We start from the raw sequence: 20,900 nt of genomic DNA on the forward strand, positions 1-20,900 counted from the left end.
TTTTCTACTGTTTTAACTCTCAGATATTAGACAGCTGTATCATAACAAAGTATACATCAATGAAAAGGCACGGGACGATAACCAGTTACAAGGTTTGCCGTGGTTTGGAAAAGTCAAGGTTTTAACACCGCTAAAATTTTCTGCTATCCTGCACCTAAGGTACTGTGCATACATGTAAGGGTTTTTTAAATGAGTTTTTATGTGTTGTTAAGAAATCTGTGTTAATAAATGAATGAAAACAGCAGAAGCATAAGGTTTGTTTGAAATATTTGGATGTTTACCGTTTCCGAAAAATATTATAAATGTTTCCTATAATAAAATATTTTGTGTTCAATGGGGGAAAAGTTGTTGTTTTTTTTACCCAGACATTTAAAAAGAACCGATAAAAACTGATTTTAGAGCAGTAATCACAATACTGTGATACCGTGAACCGTAATGTTTTGATTCAAGGTTATCATACTGTCAGAATACCGGCCCATGCCTATCAACGCACTTTTTTTTACTATTATTTTTTAGCTTTCAGGTTATATATAATCTCAATTTTAATAATCTTTGTGGTCAAGTTTCACATGTTATATTGTTAAATTTTGTTATATGTATGTATGCACTCAAAAAAGAAGCTTGTGTAAATTACTTTATTGAAATGAGTTGAATCAAGACAATTTTTATTTATTAATGAATTAATTAACTTTAACTTATGTAAAAACAAGTTAACTTAATTGATTTCAACATGAAGGAATTGTGTGGAAACCAGCATTTTACAGCATGATTTATAAACTTTCGAATGTATTTATTCATTTTAATGAAATTTTTATTTGCTCTACTATGTTAGTAGATTATATCCACACATGAAGACTCTATGACAGAAATGCTTGACTTGTTGTTGTGTACTTTATGTGTCTGTGTTGAAACCAAATGAACTTTTAGCAGGTACTATTTAAAAAGTCCAGTCTTTATAAATATCATCTGGGGGAGTAAAATTGATGACTAATGCTGCACCACACAGTCTTTAAAATAAACCAGCACCAAACCAGCATATTAACAATGACACAAATATTGTATGTTTAATATTTATAAAGATTTTTGATACTTCCTGTCACATGACAAGGGGACTTCCAGTCATGTGACATTTCTAGCATTGCACAACACACTCCATCTAAAGCATCCAACAATATCCTCATGTGTGGAGTTTGGATTATCAACAGGGTCTACGTGGAAATGTTTGTCACTTGTCCATTTGGATTACCTTTGTGCACAATGTGTAATCACTTAGGACATAATCATACCGGTGAGCTCAATCCATTGCTTTTGTGTCTACATCCAATAATAGCCAAAAGTGTTGTCAGCAGTAGACATTTGAACAAAATTTGCATTTAGTTTAGTTAAAGCATCAGACTGTGTTATATTGGGATGAAAACTAAATTTAGAAAAACAAAAAGCTCACAAAAAAGCAAGCATAGTTGCCAGGATTAAGGTAAAGTTAGTTTTATATTTACTTTTAGAACAGTGACAACTTGTGACATGCTCCCTATACTTTTTATTGAGGAAAAGTTGGTTTTATATTCATTCATTTTAACAATCTCCACGTTGTTTACCATGCTAATTTGAATTGGATCTGAAATCTCATTTAAGTATGACTTCAAAACAACAATTGCTCTTTTTAATTGACTGTTCACTATTTAGGAGTTGTAAAGAATACTTTTAATAGTCTGAAATTATATTATTAGGGAGAAAGTCTGAATATGTTAATTTAAAACCAACTTTACCTCAATATATTGTTTATCGCGCTTCTTTGAATACTCGGTCTGAAGTATGACTTCAAAATTACATTAGCTCTATTTGTTTGACTTGAACAATGTTGTACTTTGATAGTCATTGGCTGCTAATATGAATTCACCATTTAAAATTTACAGAGAATACTTTTCTGAAGTTATATTTTTAAATATTATGAATGTGTGAATATTAAACCAACTTTACCCTAAATGTTGTCAGGCATTCACAAATGAAACACAACGCACACACATTATTTTACAATCTTCAAATACAAATATGCAATATGCTTATGTTTTTAATAAATGACAAGAATGTTAAATATGTCAATTTTACTAGCCCAAACATCACATTTGACTACTACTGTCTGAAAATACAAACCCATAAAATGACCACAAAGATTTGAGTGTCATTTACTGAAATGTTGGGTTTGTATGTATTGCATTTGAACTAGCAAGATTTATTAGAATTATCAATATTACAAGTATACAAAATATATTTTAACATTCATGCATACACATTTTGTAATGTTTATGCAAATGCTTATTTGCTGTTTCATAAAAGCAATCCCTTCAATAGGTCCTAATTCAATAAAAAAATGTGTCCATGCAACCTTTCTTTTTGCACAAGTATACTGTAAGGGTCAAATTGTCAAAACTAGATTATTTTAATGCCATAAATTAAGATTATTAAGTAAAAATAATGTTCCATTAAGTTATTTTATAAAAGTCATACTGTAAACATAAAAAAACTCAATCTTTGATGATTTTAGATGGTTTTAAATGTAATTTTCTCAGTATGTAGACTTTTTTTTGAACACTCAGATTCTAAATTTCAAATAATTGTACCTCAGCCAAATATTTACCTCTTCTAGTATACTGTACATCCATAGAAAACTTATTATTGACACTTATAAATGGTTTGGAAGTCCATAGTCACAATCTTTGCCTGGCAAATAAATGTAAAATTATTGTATAATTCTAATATCTCCTGAACTCATTGTAACTAGTAGACTGTTTAGGCTGATGTTTCCACAGCCTACAATCAAGATTGCTCATACAGTCAGACTTAATGGATGGAGCATAGGCACAGCATTAGATACCTGTTGATTTCTGACAATCACTGACTTTGTATGATATAATCTAGTGGCTAAATCAAAATTTATGAGCAAGCCTGGAGCGGCCTAATATTACTTAAAGGAAATTAGTTTATGGTTATCTCCTCTATCTAAGAACCAGAATTGGCAAGGCTGTGTCTGTTAGCAGATGTAACTGGCCAGCATACTGACTCTAAGCCAATTTGAGTAAACAATGTACCTGACTATAAGGCATTATCATGTTAATCGTGTAGATTCTCAGTATATCGATTTGTTTTGAACTATCAGATTCCAGATTTCAAATATTTGTTCCTCAGCCAAATATTGTCCTGTTCCAGTGAAGTATACATCAATGGAAAACTTATTTATTCAGGTTTTTTATTGGTAAATATAAAAATTTTGACACTTATAACTGGTTTTAGGATCCATGGTCACAATGATATCAACAACACAGGAAAGAACTGTGTCAAATGATTTTGAATTTCCATTTAGTCAATACTAATAACCAACATGTAGAGCAGTGATCACCAAACTTGTTCCTGGAGGGCCGGTGTCCTGCAGATTTTAGCTCCAACCCTAATCAAACACACCTGAACAAGCTAATCAAGGTCTTACTTCGTATACTTGAAACACCCAGACAGGTGCGTTGGGGCAAGCTAGAGGTAAACCCTGCAGGGCACCAGACCTCCAGAAATGAGATCGAAGACCCCTGATGTAGAGCATAAACATCTAAGCATTTTCAGTTAACATTTTAAACGTTTAATGTGTTTTTACAAACAAAGAATTCCCCCCAACTGTGCAATTTCCTTTTATCAGTTATAAAATTAGTGTAGTGTTGTCAAATTTGCATGTGTTTGCAAAGATTGCAGCTTCATTGCACATAAAATGTTAATGATGCTCATATTTTGCAGCCCCAGTTCAAACAAGGGTAGGTACGTGCAAGTGTGTTTGTACAGTACATGGTGTTTGGAGATTCTATGAACTAGACTGAACTCTCTTCCTCAGTGAATTATGTTTTATGAGGCAACCAATCCTACTAAACAAGAGGACGAACTCTCTTTCAAATCAGATTATCTTTTAACAACCTCTCTTTATTCTTTATCCTACCAATTTCATGCCCACCCTCTTTGTGTGTGTGTGTAGTGTGTATGAAAAAATACATTTCTTGTCAACTAATTTAGTACTCGGCATTAGTTCTTAAACTAACATATTTTAAACATATCCACATCTCAAATAAACAACTCCATGCCATGGTTGGCAAATCAGCCATGCTTAAAATACAAAAGCAAGTCCAAAAATCTCACAACCCCAGTGGAACAAGTTCAGCAGGCGCTACATAGCACCAATAAAAATAGCTCTAAATGACAAAAACACTAAAAGACTTTTCTAGTTTTGTGCACCAGAATTCCATCAGACAGTTGCTGTAGGCGGTGTTGTTTGAGGCTTCGACTGTGACCCCAGCGACGAGCATTTGCTAGACCGGTCATTAAGTGAGTGAACTGGCAAAGACAGGAATACGTTCAGCGCTCGCATCTGCTAGATTTATATATCAGGAATCATCACATAGCCTGAAGGGAGCCTGACAGATCTGATATAACACAGACAGTATGTTCGGGCTAACAAGCATTTACCTATAGGGGCTTCCTATTTTTTGATCCTGCCAATCAATGCGATACGCAAGACAAATGAATAATCGGTTCTGGTTACACAGGAAATCGGCCAATCTTCTGTGTTTGCGGGCCCACTCAGTACTGCAGGTAGGAGAGGTTTGACACAAATGATGATGCTCTGAAGCATAGCAGAGCGCTTGGGGGGTTATACTTGTTGACATTTACAAGCCTCATGCTGGCTTAATGATGCAGGAACAGAAGCAGGCAGAGCACCTTAGCGATGACCTTTAGCACACTGTGAGAGTGGACCCACAGACCCGACCGGTCAGATGCAGCAGACTTTCAGGCTGCCTATGAACTAACACTCGGACAAGCCACTAATGGAGCCCATTTTTAACGCCGAAGAGGGCATGGTGAAATCGGGACAGTCGGTTTGAAGCCTGATGTGGTTGTTTTTGCGGCCTAGGTTTGATAGATTCTTGGAGCACACCTTTGGGAATTGCTGCTTGTATTGGCCTCAACAGTTTTCAATGATATAGATGTTTGTGAATAAACAAGGCAGGGATCATTGAGTCAAGTGCAAGTAATGAGCTATTGATTTCTTGCATCCTGTGACATAATCTTGACGCCACAACATCAGATTTGGATCCGGTTTTAGATGGCTCACGAGAAAAAGGAGAGCAATCTTCGTACGCATTGACTATAGTTACTAAAGCACACCTCAGATGGACAGTTTTATGCTAGATTAGAGTGAGATCACAATATTAAAAGCGCAGATGGAAATGGAAGTTCTGCAGTTGATCTACTTGCAATAAGCAGCAGTTTATTTTCATGAAGATTAACTCAATGTAGACCAAGCTATAGTGGCCTAAAGCAGGGGTTTCAAACTTTTAGGACACACGCCCCCACTAGTTTGTCCAATTTCACTCGTGCCCTCCCCAAAGGCACCCCTCCCTCGAGCCAAAACTACAATGCATGTGCAAACATCATTCACATATTACTTGCTGTGTTTATAGTGTTTAGAATTAATTACATTGAAACATAAATATACAGCTACCTGATTTAGTGTGATGGCTGAAACCGTTTCTGTGAGGACAACATGCTAATCTGTGGTTGGATTCCTGACACGACAAACCTTAAATCATCTGACCATACGTACTGAAATTGCTGCTTCACAGAGTTAAGTTCGCAGAGCCCTGACGGTGTGGTTGAGTTGAACATTGAGTATGTTTACATTGGCATCAATACTTTAATATGATTTTAATATGATTAAGACAATACTCTGATTAAGAGTCTACAATGTAAACAGCGATTTTTGATTACTTTAATCCAACCAATTTCATAATTGAGCTAAACAGAAATGGAATAAAGATGTGGAGTATGCATATATTAGTGGTATATTGAAGTAAACACCGCAATCAAACTATTACCATCATGTAGGACCTTTTGCCACATTTTGTGACAAGATCCACACACACGGCTTACTGACAGCGAAATGCGAAGGTTTTTTTTTTCCTTTCTATTCGACGTGTGGTATCAATAAAACAAACACTCTTCCACCAGTCCTTCGTATTCTCATCAAATACCCCAGTTTGTCACGGGGGCATGAATGAAATGTTCATGAGTGAAAGTTAAATTGCCGAACTGCAGTTAAAGTCGAGAAATTGAAGATGAAACACTCTAAAGTACACGAGACTCTGCAGGAAACGTGGATAGCCTGGTGACACAACTTTCAAAAAAGCACTTCACATAAATATATTATTGTCTTATTTACTGTAGAATAAGGCAAATAACTATTACAGATGTCCATGTAAAAATAGTCAGTAGTCTTCACCCTTCCAAGTAAGTGAAAGATCCAGATGAGCATCCTGCTGATTTGATTCAGAAGTGCACTTTTTGGTCAGACGCTCATCGGTTTGACTTTCATTCATTCACCGTCATTAGTTTTAAAAAGCACCCCCTCTGTTTTATTTGTATATATTTTACTGGAATGCTGTTGTAAATGAGGGCGATGCCAACCCTCTTGTGCACCACCAGAGGGAACCATCGCCAGAATTCTGATTCGACTCACGGACTCAAAATCCCATAAGCCCTGCTACCTGGCACTGATTACGGTCCAGGTGCAACTCATCAGCTCTCGTGTATATATACCGCACTCACGCTCCGGTTCATTGCGAAGTCTTGATTTGCCTGGCTGTCATTTCTGAGCGTTCCATTTTTAGTGTCTGATAGTTGGTCTTGTGGTTCTCACAGCGCATACGCTCATCAATGAGCATTTTCTGGAACTCCATATCAGAGCTGGTGAGTCCCGTAGAGCCACCCAAAAGGACTGTGGCTTTCCCAACTCCACCAGGAGGCTCCAGATTGGGGAACAGGGCAGATGCCTGCCCTAATGCTGGGGGGTTCATCTGATCCAACACTCACTGACAGCGACGCACAGTTACGTTTTGATGATGGCGATCGCCATCATCAAAACGTAACTGTGCGTCGCTGTCAGTGAGTGTTGGATCAGATGAACCCCCCTCCTTCTGTTGTGATGAGTCAGAAGGCATTGAATCCATTTGCAAGCTTTATTAAGAGCACACATACAAACAAACACAAAGGGGCAATCCAGGAGACAGAACGTGGGACAGGCAAAAGTTCAAAGGCAGGCAGATATCTTACTGGTCAGAATAACAGGCTGGAGATCAGGGGCAGGCAGATGTCTTTCGTAATCGTAGAACAGGCACAGGGTCAGAAACACAGATCAGTCCGAAGCAGGGAGTATGGAACGCTCAGAAATGACAGCCAGGCAAATCAAGACTTCGCAATGAACCGGAGCGTGAGTGCGGTATATATACACGAGAGCTGATGAGTTGCACCTGGACCGTAATCAGTGCCAGGTAGCAGGGCTTATGGGATTTTGAGTCCGTGAGTCGAATCAGAATTCTGGCGACGGTTCCCTCTGGTGGTGCACAAGAGGGTTGGCATCGCCCTCATTTACAACAAATGCATAAACTCCACAGGTGTCTGATAGTTAGCTGTGGAGCTAACGTTAATCATATTATTCCTTCTAGTGAGCGCATAAAAATCGTCATCATAATTTACTCGAACGCATGCCTCAATGTCTCGCGCCCCTCTAGAGTATGGTGGCCGAGAGAGCTTTATGTGCTGCAATTTAAAAAACGCATGCAATTACAAAAAAAACACCAGCAAATTAAGAAAAGATCCTTATCTGTTTGACAGCACGATGCTGCAAACCCTTACAACACAAACACACTTTTAAATAAATGCGCTACATTTTTCCACAAAGCAAACAATTAATAAAATGTGCTGCATTTTCTCACAACGCAAACATATTACAAAAATTAGGGATGGGAAGATTCATCGATATGTATCGATACGCGGTCATGCGCGTGCACGATGCGAGTGCATCGGTTGAGCAGCAGAGGATGAATGAAATTTTGGAAGCAAATCGAGATGCATCGGTTTTTGCGAGATGCATTGATTTTTCCGAGATACAGCTCATATTTTTAATATAGAATGTATTTTTTATTTATTAACAAGTGTTGTCAACCTGTTTTTGGCGCATAATTTAATCGACCTACATAAAGTAAGCCTTAGCAACGGATTTGCGGATGTGCACACACTACAACTCAGTGTATCAGGTGTGCGGATGAAGCTACTGGAGCGCCCTCAGAAAGCGCGAGAAGCAAAACAAACATTTTATTCCTCACTGAGTTTTAAATCTAAAGTATGGCAACATTATGGATTTAAGGATGGACGACATGACAGGACAGATGCAATTTGCAAAATGTGCCGCGCATCTGTAAAATACGCGGGCAGTATGACTAATCTGAAATCTCACTTGAAGCGGCGCCACGGTGTTGTTGTGAAAGCATCTTCCAGTGTTCCTGCATCCCCAGCTTTCGCACTGCTTCAACCAGCTCCAAAAGTGGTCAGAAAAGCATTGCAAGTTTTTTTTTCCGTGCGCAACAGTTTTGTGCGCTCTACGCCAATAACGAATGCTATTGCATTGTTCATCTGCAAAGATATTCAGCCTAGTGTCACGGAGAACGAAGGTTTTAAACCGCTCCTCCTGTTAATTTTTATTTAATTATAATAATAATAATAATAATAATAATAATGATAAAAATAATTGGGTGTCACGGTGGCACAGTGGGTAGTTTGACCACCTCACAGCAAGAAGATTGCTGGTTTGTTATATTTTTATTAGCCTGTTGTTTACAGTGACAGTGATGTTTCAAAGCAGCATAACACTGCAAGTTCACGACCTTAAGTTTTGAATAATCAGTGGCAAAATATCTTTGTAAAACTTGTTTTCATAGTTGAAAAGTTAAATCACAATTCTTGTTGTGCAATGGTAAACCTTTATGTTGAAAGAGTGCAAATATATATATATTTTTAATATATAGCTATTGCACTTATACATTCTGTTTATCTTGAAAATACTTAAATAATATGTGCTATATGTTCTAAAATGGCCCTCTACTGTAATCTGACACTCTGGCTCTGAGAGAAGAGCCAGTTTGTAAAAAAAAAGTCTTGGTTTTGCTTGGTTAATAAATGATCAAACTCATTCAATGGCACAGCATCCTCTTTCACATCATCTCATAAACTTGATCTAATTAGTGCTGAAATATCGCATCGTATCGTGATGTGGGTGTGAATCGTATCATGTTGCATTGCAATATGTCACAAATGTATCGCTAATATATCGGATCGTATTCTTTGTATCGAGATGCGTATCGGATCGGCATTATAGCTTAGATGCCCAACCCTAACAAAAATGCATTGCATTTTCTCGCAACACCTTTTAAATTGTCCTTCACATTTTTGGATCCCCATAAAACATTTCCGATGTGTTTCATTTTTTTGCGTAGTGAGAAAATGCAGCGCGTTTTATTAATTGTTGTGTTCTAACTGATGAAGATCTTTATTCAATTTGCTGGTGTTTTTGTAATTGCACGTGTTTTCTTAAATTGCAGCACGTTAAGCTCTCTGGGCCACCCTACAAGAGAACACAAATGTGCTGCAAGTTTGGAAAACACAAGCAAATAGAAAAACACTAACAAATTGAGAAAACATCTTCATCAATTAAACAACACATGCAAATTCTCAAAACATATTCAAATACACAAATACACTGCAAAAGGTGTTGAACCTGGATGCTTCTTGTTTAGAGCCACTTTTCCATTATCGTGCTGAATCATTCTTAAAACAAGCAGGTACAATTCCAGTTGTGTTTCCACATGAGCCTGGAATGACACGTAATGATTAAAAAACTCTTCTCAGTCTTCTCCTCCGTGTGCTCTGGTCTCCCCCACAGTCCAAAGACATGTGAATAAGTGAATTTAATAAACTAAATTGGCCGTAGTGTATAAGTGTGGATGTGAGAGTGTATGGGTATTTACCAGTACTGGGTTGCAGCTGGAAGGGCATCTGCTGCATAAAACACATTATGGAGTGAAACGCATTCTTCTGTGGCAATCACTGATGAAAAAATGGACTAAGCTGAAGAAAAAAAAAGATTAAATTAACTAATAAAAAAATAACATTTCATTTAGCAATTATTGTGTTTGTTAGATCCTTAGGGCTAAAAAAAATTTACAATCTATAAGGAACCATATCATCAGGGTGTTAAAATAAACAACAACAAAAAAATCATCTTTCAGATCTCCAGCACCTTGGGCTTAGGCCCTATTATACACCTGATGCAAACTAGCACCAAGCATGACGAAAGGTTTTATTTATTTATTTTTTTTTTTTGCTATTTTCAGACCATTTATTGTTATTTACAGCTATTTATGGTTTAAATAGCAAATGTATTTGGGTCAATGTGTGGACTCAAGCATGCTAGACTGAAAAGCAGATGTGTTAAAGCGCATTGTTGGTGCGATATGAGGCAACTGGAATAGGCAGCACCATTGACCGACAAAACGCTGGTCTACAGTCAATAGTGCAGAGTTTTCATTATTTAAACAGCGAGTTAGTACCTATGCGGGTCCTTGCATACACATTGCTTTATTCAGACAGGCATGTAAGGTAATACACAAATATCTTTAAATATGGAAAAGAATTACAGGAATGGGAAATGAGTCTCTGATTTGTTTAATGCATGATATACTCAAAACATGCCCATAACCAACGCAATTAAGCATGGCAATTTTTAACTTTTTGACTTAGTGGCTAATTCGTATGAATTCATACGATCTAATTTGTACAATTTTGTACGATTTACTCATAACCCAATGACGGTTAGGGGTTAGGGGTGGGGTTGGGTGCCATGCCTCCTTTTTGAAATCGTACATTTTCGTGCGACTGAACTCGTATGAATTAGCCACTAAACTGACAAAGCGTAAAATACTTACGTTTCCTCCTGAGATCAGGCTGCCATAACCCATTAAGAGAATAAACACAACCCTTTTAGACCATGCACCAGGGCACAGAGCATTTTTTTCCATCCTTAAAATAGCTAAAGTAGATGTGAAAACATCGCCCTAAGATTGTTAAAATAGAGCCCCTTTGAGTCTAAACAGGACATTTGCAGCACATTTCTGTATTTGCATGTGTTATTGATGTTAAAATGATTAGGATGTTGGTGTTTTTCTATATGGAAGTTTTTACTTGCAGCACATTTGAACTCTTATCACTCACACCTCTCTCACATTTCTTTAGCTTATTCCCTACTTCATCAGGGGTCGCCATAGCAGAATAAACCGCCAATTATGCTGGCAAATATTTTACTAGTGAATGCCTTTCCTGCCACAACCCAGCCCTGATAGTACACCCCTATTACAACTCTCCCGTTCTATCCAATATCTGTTTATTCAATTCACCTATATTGGATGTCTTTGGACTGTGGGGGAAACCAGAGCACACAGAGGAAACCCATGCAGAAATGGGGAGAACATGTAAACTACCCACAGAAAGGCCTCCTGGTCCAGCCGGGACTTGAACTAGAGAACTTCTTGCTGTGAGGCAATCATGCTGCTACCCACTGAGCCACTGTGCCCTTCCTTTATACAGAGCAGTTGTAATTAAAAATAATGGAGCTGAGTAATCAATATGGATAGGAATAATTAACGAGGGGCTGTAGAATGCTTGCAATATTTAATGATTCAACAGACTGAAGTCAGTGGTTCTGCTTATGCTAAATGCGCTGTTCACACATTGTTTTTAAAGACATTTGTCAAGTTCTTACTGCTGCTCTGTTTAGTACTACTTTCTTACACATCTCATCTCATTCCAAAGTGATATGAACCTGCCTGGAACTACTTTAGCTGCATGGGAGAGAACAATTCATCATATGAAATCAAGGCACTCTATGGCACCTTTAATGTTATTTAAACAGATAGGTGTATGCTGAAATGTGTTCTTTTGCATTTGCTGCTGTATTAAGTGATTATTTATAGTACTGAATTAGAAGAAACCCATTGTGTCAGTTATAGGTTTGTAAAACCCTGCCTCTGTTGATGAATTTCGTCTTCGTGTTTGTGTTCATGATTGTATTTATGTTTGTTTAAGTCATGTTTGCCAAGTCTTTTTTTTGTATTGGATCGCATTTCCTTTACATAAACAGGCTTACCTCGGTGGACTTGATGTTATTGATACAATGAAAATGAAAGTTTGCTGTCTTGTAACATTTAAGAGTTACACAAATGATGTAAATTAGACAATAAAAATTTGGGAAAAGAACCATATCATACAAAGGTTGTCCTATATCAAATGTTTTCCTACTTTAATCTTAGCTGCATCATGCTGAAATTTCAGCTCTGCTAACCATACTCTATATATACAGTAACAGTGTATATATGCATCCCAAAGGTGCTCTATAGGATTGAAATCTGGTGACTGTGGAGGCCATTTGAGTACATTGAACTCTTTGTCATGTTCAAAAAACCAGTCCAAAATGATTGGAGTTTTATGACATGGTGTGTTATCCTGCTGGAAGTAGCCATTAGAAGATGGGTAATCTGTGGTCATAAAGAATGGACAATACTCAGGTAGGCTGTGGCATTGACACAATGCTCAGTTGGCACTAATGGGTCCAAAGTGTGCCAAGAAAATATCCCCCACACCATTTCACCACCACCAGCAGCCTGAACCATTGATACAAGGCAGGATGGATCCATGCTTTCATGTTGTTGACGCCAAATTCTCACCCTACCATCCGAATGTCACAGCAGAAATTGAGACTCATCAGACCAGACAACGTTTATCCAATCTTCTATTGTGCAATTTTAGTGAGCCTGTGCCAATTGTATCCTCAGTTTTCTGTTATTAGCTGACAGGAATTGCATCTGGTGTGGTCTGCTGCTGTAGCCCATCAGCCTCAAGGTTCGACATTGTGAGTTCAGAGATGCATACCTCGGTTGTAACCAGTGGTTGTTTGAGTTACTGTTGCCTTTCTATCAGCTTGAACCTGTCTGGCCATTCTTCTCAGACTTCTGTCATCAACAAGGCATTTGCGCCCACAGAACTGCCGCTCACTGGATATTTTCTCTGTTTTGGACCATTCCCTGTAAACCCTGGAGATGGTTGTACGTGAAAATCCCAGTAGATCAGCAGTTTCTGAAATAATCAGATCAGCCTGTCTGGCACCAACAACCATGCCACGTTCAAAGTCACCTAAATCATCTGTTCCCCATTCTGATGCTTGGTTGCAGCAGATTGTCTTGACCATGTCTACATTCCTGAATGTACTGAGTTGCTGCCACGTGATTGGCTGATTAGAAATTTGTGTTAACAAGAAGTTAACAAGCAGCCTAATAAAGTGGCCGGTGAGTGGATGGATGGATGGATGGATGGATGGATGGATGGATGGATGAGCAATGTAGACAGCGAAGGCAAACATACCTAAAATGTACACTTTTTACCTTTTTGTCATCACTATTACATGGTACAACATAATGAAGTCTAACAGAGGAGCAAACAGTTTATAATTATTATATAATAATTTGACTTATTAGTAAGAGGGATGATAAATCTATCTGCAATAACTGTTCATAGCTTTCCATTGTTCATTTTTTGTCTTCAGCAAATCTGACAAGTAGGGTTTTTACATGCCAAAATGAGCACTGGATATCAAAATATGGTTCTAAATCATGAAATTAGCATTTATTTATTTATTTATTTATTTATTTATTTATTCAGACATTCATTCTCCAATTTTAAAATGTTACCTTGGCAGAATTTCCTGCACCAAAGCCAATATTTTGAAGGTGAATTTTATTGAATTATATTGTTAAAGAGCTTTTATTTCTAGCAACCTCTTGGTTTTTACCTGGCAACATGTGCTTTTAAAGGTCATTAACCATGCATGTACTCCGTGAGAGTGTTTTCTTGTGCATGAATAATATTGTATGACTCGTCAGTGAAAATCCTTTTAACTTTAACCTCTTGAGTAGATCAGTCTTTCAGTTTACTGTCTGTTGGCTCTTTTACACTCGTGTGACTGACAGCTGATCTCCCAACTTCTTTGATCCCAGATATCTCATTAAGGATCTAGAGCAGACATCACTACTGTATTATGTTTCTGGTGTGTCGAAGAAGAAATTCAAGGTTTTGGTGAATTTTATACTATTATTTTTTAAGTGCCACAATTATATTAGATTAATTGTATTTCTTGTTTTATAGGATATATCATTTAAGACATTTTATTAGAAAGTTATGTATAAAAACAACATAAAGTTACCATTAGCAAGACTTATTGTGTTTACGTGGTAAGAAATGCATTGAACCTTCTCATATCTCACATTTATTCATGCATGTACTTTTTTTGAAAACATTATTAAACTGTCCTAAAACATGCTAGACATGTTCACTTAAAAGTTACTGGATCTTATAGTGCACACCTAACCCCGCCCTTAAACCTACCTCTTTTAGTGATATAACTAGCTCCATTGAGTGTGTCTGAGATTGCATGTGCATATGCAAGTTTGCCGTCAGATACTCTTGGGCTTTGTAGGTCTGTTATTCAGTTTTAATACACTGTAACTAAACATGGTGCCTGACTTGGTATGTTCCATAAAGTGAAATATTGTTGGGACTTCATTAATTCATTTTACTGAAGTAAAATCTAAAGTATACTACAGTATTTATTACAGTTTATCCCTTCAGTAGACCTAATACTCCAGGATGCTGTAGCATTCATAAGCAGTTTTTTGTAAACAGTATCACTACAAACTTGACTTACACTTTACAGTAGCAATCTGTTTGTTATTTAATATTTAATAACTTTTAAAAGTTGTGATGTTTTTTTATGTAACTACTAACTAATCCAGTTTATTTATATTCTATTTCTTACACATAATATTCTTTAACATATACCAAAGAGAACATATAGCAAAATGTTACCTATTTTACTCATTGGTTTTCGGTGTAATAATCAGAACCTATACAGAAATGCACAGAAAATGTATTTAATACTTATTAAATGCTATTTGAAAATGTAAACCAATACTAATCTGTACTGTTTAACAGGGTATCCAATATTACATCACTCAAGTTCATTTGCAGATCCACAGATACAAATTCTGTTCAATTAAGTTGAATATTGAAATTGAAATACTTTGCAAAAGCTGTTTATTATAAAGCAGGCACAAAGTTAATTTGATACAAAGTAATTAAACAAAGTAATTTGAATCAAATTAGCAGCTGTTTATTCGCATCCAGGGTCATAACATGGACTTTATACTTTTGGAATTCTTGTAGGCAAATCAGCACGCAGCAGTTCACTTACAGCTCATAGTCAACAACAAACCTGTGAGACACGCGCGCGTGCACACAGACTCGCTGACGGGTACCGGAGTAATATCAACGCCTACCTTCCCTTGGCGTGTGCCCGCGGAAGAGCAGTTACCTGGTTACAGGGGAGTGATGGAGTACTGAGCAATGTAATGTTCAGGACTCCACAGATATGAGTTTCTCTCGCGCTCGCCGAGTCAAGCAACCACGCGCTCATCCTGCAGCATCTCCGGTGCGCGCGACCGCAGCTCGTCCAGGAAAAACGCTGTAACGTCTTAATTAAGTTGCAAATACCTCTACACGGAATCTCCAGCTTGTCATATTCCCAACTGTAAGGACCAAGTTTGCTGGAAATTACTGGTTTAAGGTAAGAAACTTTGCCGAGCGTATTTTCTTACATTGTGACCACAGCAGATTGTTACTGTTGTAGCCTAGTTATTTTCTTTTCGGTCAGTGTTTGAAGAGTTATGGAAATAAATTATGTTTAAAATTGTTTCAAGTAATACCTTATGATCAATATTAAGAAGCTTTAATACTGTACATAAGTATTGTGTGACGACAGATTCGTGGCTGATATTCGTGACTGCAGTAAACACACGGATGTTTCTCAGTAAAGAGGGCTGTTAGAAGGCAGGTGAAGCGCAGGTGCTATTTACACTCATTACTTAGTGTTATTAGAGCGTTAATGTTACTTAGTAACACCTTAGTAAAGTATTCAATCCATATTGTAGCAGCCTTCTTGTCGAGTATTGACTATGTAAATATACTTTGCAAATAGACTACTTAGCCTACTTTTAACGTGCGTTAATTTAAGTGCTGTTCATTGATCCTACGTGGAGAGATGATAATCCTTAACTCAGTTTTGCATACTTTTTTACGAATATGATAAATTACTGTCCATTTAGAATCACTTCACATTCATTGTTTATTATTAACCATTTAAAAAATATATGATTATATTTAATATAAAGTTTAAAACCTCCCACGTCTATAATTAAATTGATCATGTATATATTTTCCCCAACAAATGATACTTTTTTATGTTCTGTTTATGCTTAATTAAATTTCTATAAAGCATTTAAAATGCCAGTTATGTCCCAAACATAGTTTAGACCCGTTGTTTCTTTGAACTTGTGGGTTTCTGAAGCCCTCAGTGTATTGAATCACTTTGCTCTTTTAAGACTAATATTTGGTTTAAATGAGCTAGCTTTTGCTATTTGATTATTATTTTTATAAGTCTCTTGTAAATAATCAAGTTCTTTGGATTTACTGCATTTATTAGATATGAATTTGAGTAAGATGTTTTATTTATTTGTTTATTTATTTATTTATTTATTTATTTGCTTCACAAAGGTCTGATAAGCTTCATTTGAAAATGAAAATACAAATATGGTCATTTAAAACATAGTCTTTTGAACAAATGTTTTCGGTTGCTGTGATTTGAAAATCAGGATAATTTAACTAAATACTGGTTTCTTAAATCTCTTAAAAAAATGATGCTGTTAAACAGAGAGACTTTCTCAACACTTTATTTAAACATAATAGCTTTAATAACTCGTTTCTAATAACTTGTTTTATTTTATCTTTGCCATGATGACAGTAAATAATATTTTACTAGATATTTTTTCAAGACACTTCTATACAGCTTAAAGTGACATTTAAACGCATAACTAGGTTAATTAGGTTAACTAGGCAGGTTACAGTAATTAGGCAATACTGTATAACGATGTTTTTTTTCTGTAGACCATTGAAAAATATATAGCTTAAAGGGGCTAATAATGTTAACCTTAAAATGGGTTTTAAAAATTTAAAAACTGCTTTTATTTTAGCAGAAATAAACAAATAAGAATTTCTTCAGAAGAAACAATATTATCAGACATACTGTGAAAATTCCCTTGATCTGTTAAACATCATTTGGGAAATATTTAAAAAGATTTTTAAAAAAATGAAAGGGGGGCTAATAATTCAGATTTATTATGATTCTATATGTTTTTATATTTCTGCATTTTTCTGTTAATGAATTGAATGAATATTAATCACCCCATGCAGTAGAAACAACAATACTATTTTTATAACAATATTTGTTGTACGTCTACCATAATACATGTTTGTGGAATCATATCTATAAATTTGTACAATTTTGTCCATAAATCCTCAATATGTGCATCCTGCACCAATGCACTACTTGTTCTAACACCATAACAGAATCCCTAACTCAAAAGCCCACTGAGTGTCAGTAGATCACACCCTGTTCTTGCAGAAAATTGAACTCATGACTATGAGAAGAGCCAATGCTGTCCAATGAGAAATAGAAGCCTGCCAAGGAAGCAGCCAAACTGGCCAGTGAGCCAAGAGACCCGGCCTGTTCGATTCTCAAGCGAGACGTGTCAATTTGACAGCCTACATGGTGTAACTGCTGAACTGGCTCCAGTTATATGACGCCATTTGGCAACATCTAGTCCAGTTTCTTCCACTGACTAATAATTCCAACAGATTCTTACTGGTGGTGATTAAATATATGTGGCATAAGTCTTCTGTCCTGTTAGTTAATTATGGATAAAGATTAGAGGTTGTGGCTGTGTCTGACCTCAATATATGTTGCATGTCTTCACCGTGAATTAAACAGAAAGACAGAATAAGAGTGGGAGGGCAGCGGTCACAAATATGTGCCCCCCTCCACTGTCTAATTAACAGCTCCTCACTTGTCCTGTTCCCCGACAGCCCTGACAGCCTGTCTCTTTACATCAAACCCAAATGCTTTCTGAATATACCTGTTCCGAACACACCAAGTTCAAGTTCTGGACATATTTCCAAATAATACCAGCAGGTTTTCAGATTCCTGCATCGTTGCATGTTTGCATGTGATGCAATTCATATTGTGAACATCTGTGTCATCACACCCGCTGTGTCTGTTGACTCTCACAAACATGTCTAACTACATCAGGCGTGTTATTTTTTATGATGTTTTATTTTTACCCGCAGAGCATGTCAGCACCTCTGTCAGCAGCCTTTCGACTTTCCTCAGTGAAAGTGTGAGCGTGCGAGTAACAGTAGGGCCGCATGCCTCTCTCTCCATCCCAACACTGCTCCAACTGTTCCACCCACATGCTGCACACACTTTACCATCGATCATATAGTAACTTAGTGTGACACTAAACCTCCAGCGCTAATTTTTATGCTGGCTGAGATGTTTTTTTGAAGACGTTGCTTTTAGAGTAAATCAATTATACTTCAAAAATAATGGGTCAAAAGCATTAACACCGTTATGAGACTCCCTGACCCATAATGAGGGCCAATTATAACATGCATTCGAAAATGCGACATGCCCCAAATATGATCAGTTTATATTAAGTATAGATTAAAAATATGTTGCCAACAGATTTCTCTGTGGATTTTTACAAAATATAAAAGCTCAGCAGTTTAACATTTGCAAGCAAAGAGAAAAGAACTATAAATGTTAGTTTATTATTAATGTTTGTCATAAAAATAAATTGAACTATGAATATTTGTGTTTGTTGGTTGTTATATTATTATTGTTAGTAGTAGTGGTAGTAGTAGAGCAATTTCAGTGTCATGCATGTGACATTTGAGGTAAAATCTGAAAACATAAATTCACAGAGAAAGTATATATGTTAACATTATATTGAAACATCTGTTTATATTTTCCAAAACTACTCACTGCAGTGATGTGGGATCAGAAAACTTTTTTTTTTCTCATGGCAAGGTTGACATTTGCATGGAATTGCTCAGTAGTAGTAGTGGTAGTAGTAAGGGCTGGGCAATTTGACCTAAAATCAAAATCTCAATTAACTGAAAAATTTAACTCTATTACAATTAATGAATGAATATTTTATTTTTTATTTTATTTTGTATTTCATAGTTCGCTGACAGGTTTTGTACAGTAAATATGTTTATATATTACAAGTCGTTGGATGGGGGTGTTTCACTAACGAAACTGAAGATCGGGTGGGTGGGTGTTTTTTTCCGGGCTGGGGGGGGTTGGGGGATGGTTGCTTAGTGGGCCCTTGACAATGTCTCTGGGGGGCCCCAAAATGTGTGGGCCCTTACAATCATTGTAATTTCTTACTTTTTGATTAATCAATCGAATTAATTACTTTTCGATTAATCAACCAACCCTAGTATTAGTACCAGCAGTAGTAGTAGTAGTACCACTACTACTAGTACTACTACTGGCGCTGTAATTATGGATTTAAACTGACACAATTACTGTGTGTAAGTGACTGGCTTATGTTAATTCATATGGAAATCAATTCACTTTTTGACACATATAATTTTATAAAAATACCAATTATAATAATACTGTAGTGATACTTTTCTTTTTCTCATTAAAATTTGAACAATATCCATTTGGATAATTGCTTCAGTGGTGTATATTGTACAGTTCAAACAGCTGCTGTTATATATGATGAGTTTCTTTCTTTTCATCTGTCCTTCAGCCTCTTTTTTTTCCTCTAGCTGCCTCATATGCAACCTCAGTCAGTTCATTCTGACAGTGGGCAAAGTTCATCGTTCCTTTTGAATCTTGAGAGGCTGATTAAATGCAGGGCTGCTATTTAAAGACTTGCTTATTCTAAAAGAGTGGGAAATAACGTCAAAGGCTTCCGCTTTTGACGTTGAATGAATACAACTGTGCCCAGGTGATTGAATGCCTTTCTAAGTCTTCAAGGCAAAGCTTGAATGTAGGTTGAGAATGTTTCAAACAAATCCAAGATGTCTGATGTTATCAAGGGGGAAACTAAGCGGATCAGCTTAGGAAGCGTGTGGATTTGATCTGGTGATATAGAGAGATTTTTCTTTGAGAAGGTCCCTTGCTGTGTGACTTCTGCAGTCTTTAGTGTTTTAGGTCTGCAGCATTTTAGGGGTGATAAGTGTGTTGTTTGGTGTTGCTACTGAGTGCTGAATGGAAACGAGAAATCTTTGAGAGATCAAAGGTCCCTTCATTTAGAAACAGTCTGACAGGCGTGAACGGCGAATGTGTGGCCCATAAGTCCTATCACATTTTACAAGCGCTGGTCCTAAACCAGCTTGTGGGGAGTGACAGAAACCCTCTTAGGAAGTCTAATAATCAATAAATCAGGCTTTGGTGTATAAATAAAACATAAGAATAGCAATAAATTATATGGTAGCAGATATTTTCAAACTCTTGCAAACACAGACTCTCCAAGTATCATCTAGAAACACTATCGTTTTTCTGAGTTAACCCTTCACATGTAAGTTTTGAATACTCAGAATTTTAATTATTGTGACTTATTTTAAATCTAGACATTTATTTTCCATGATCATGCATCAAATCTGTCATGTAGCGTTTAAAAGTTATACAGTATGCGGTTAATTAAACAGTGAATTATCTGATATTCAGATTCAAAAATATGTGTAAGAACATATTTTGTTATTTAAACAACTTCATATTATTTAGTCTTTGATAGGCTGTGAGTGCTGTCATGTTAGTTTGCCCTGCAGTGGAGAGATTAGAGATACTGTAACCACTGGCTTGCTTGGTTTGGGACCTGTGGACCTTCGATGGATTTGCTCTTCAGCAACTCTCAGCAGTGAATATTAAAACACAATGAACTGAACTGAACTTCAACACTGAAAACTGAACTGACACTGTTTCAATTTACTTAAATCTTTTATGTGCAGCTGCTTTGACACGA

At 36.6% G+C, this 20,900-nt stretch overlaps 1 protein-coding gene across 4 annotated transcripts in view; it reads left to right on the forward strand.

The window, feature by feature from the left end:
- The first annotated feature begins 1,140 nt into the window (after positions 1-1,140).
- Positions 1,141-20,900, forward strand: part of sstr3 (somatostatin receptor 3) — a 49,941-nt gene continuing 30,181 nt past the window's right edge. For 3 of the 4 annotated variants that reach the window (XR_012401021.1, XR_012401022.1, XM_690273.7), the window contains exon 1: positions 15,394-15,592. The gene's annotated coding sequence lies outside the window, so the exon portion shown is untranslated. Of the gene's footprint in view, positions 1,289-15,393; positions 15,593-20,900 lie in introns of those variants that run through there. The other variant, XM_073944545.1, reaches the window with a different exon arrangement.

The sequence above is a fragment of the Danio rerio genome, chromosome 3 (assembly GCF_049306965.1).
Source record: "Danio rerio strain Tuebingen ecotype United States chromosome 3, GRCz12tu, whole genome shotgun sequence".
Taxonomy (NCBI): Eukaryota; Metazoa; Chordata; class Actinopteri; order Cypriniformes; family Danionidae; genus Danio; species Danio rerio.